The sequence below is a fragment of the Xenopus laevis genome, chromosome 3S, assembly GCF_017654675.1.
Source record: "Xenopus laevis strain J_2021 chromosome 3S, Xenopus_laevis_v10.1, whole genome shotgun sequence".
Lineage (NCBI taxonomy): Eukaryota > Metazoa > Chordata > Amphibia > Anura > Pipidae > Xenopus > Xenopus laevis.
In genome coordinates, this window is record NC_054376.1 from 58,219,402 (window position 1) to 58,220,639 (window position 1,238).

A 1,238-nucleotide genomic window follows, 5' to 3' on the forward strand; every position below is an offset into this window, starting at 1 on the left:
ATGTTTTGTTTGTTTTTTTGTTCTCAAATGCTACTTTGAAGTTAAGTAACTGTCTGAAGTACTTTTTTGTTAAAAGCACACCTCCCTGTCGGGGAATTGAACCCCGGTCTCCCGCGTGACAGGCGGGGATACTCACCACTATACTAACGAGGACTGGTTGAGGGGGTCAGTTGTCGGATTATGTTACACCTGCAGTGTAGTCCTGCTGTGCACTCCTTTAGCAAACACATCTATATTTTTTATCATTTTGTCGAATGCCGCTTTGAAGACAAGTAATTGTCAGGAGTACTTACATATGAAAGCACATCCAGCAAATTCCAGCTTTGCTGCAGTCACCTGGAGGAGTTGCACCTGACACACCTGTGGCTGATGCATTAAAATGAGTGCAGTTGTGTTTGCACTTTGGTGTGAATTGGATTGCGCTGGTAATTGTTTAAGTCCGGTTGATGCCATACTGCCCTGGGCTGTCTTTCGGGTCTGTTGTTTATGAGCTATGTGTCAATCAGGCAGGTTTAAAAGTTTCATCTGCTGATGTATCATGTTGACATGGTACCTTGGTCGATAAAGACAGCTTCTCTTGACTTCATGCTATTGTCATCGTGGTTTCCAGATCCGCGGACTTATACTGGTACTGAAACAGTGGTGGAACTACAGAGAAGGCTGTGGCTGTGAGGGGGAGCGGTTCTGCTTTATCTGCAGGGGGCCCATGGGGGACTTATCCGGACTGAAGGAGCCAAATGGCAGTTATGCCACTGTACTAAAAAGTTCTGTACATTTTGTTGGTTGGTCTATGGCCATTATTTCATTTTAACCAGATCTCAACAAAGGTCACCATTTAAACATTTGTCTTCCTTCCCCTTTAAAACGATAGCTCATATAGGCAATATTGGGAATGATAACAAAGACGGTTCCCGCTCGAGCTCCTTCAGCCTATGCGCGCCTTTATTTTATAATGAGTCCTTTTTCTATGTAATCGCTACCCCCAATAATTATGTTAACAGGATGGCTATACCCCTAATTACTGATACTGACTCGTGGGCTTAGCGTTTTTGTTCCCGTACTCTTTGTCAGTAATAACCATGTTTATACAACTGCAATGCTTGTGTGTGTCTGAATAACACTGATTACTCGCTATGATTGATAGCTATACTTGTATCTCAGTACGGCAGCTAGCTGTGAGTACTTTGATTATCGGTATTTATTTGATAATCTGCTAGTTTAACACACACATGCACATG

The 1,238-nt window shown here is 42.9% G+C and overlaps 1 non-coding gene across 1 annotated transcript; it reads right to left on the minus strand.

Annotated features, from left to right (window-relative positions):
* Positions 1–81: 81 nt before the first annotated feature.
* On the minus strand, positions 82–153 carry trnad-guc. Its single transcript has one exon. It is a non-coding gene; the product is annotated as a tRNA-Asp (tRNA).
* Positions 154–1,238: the final 1,085 nt, after the last annotated feature.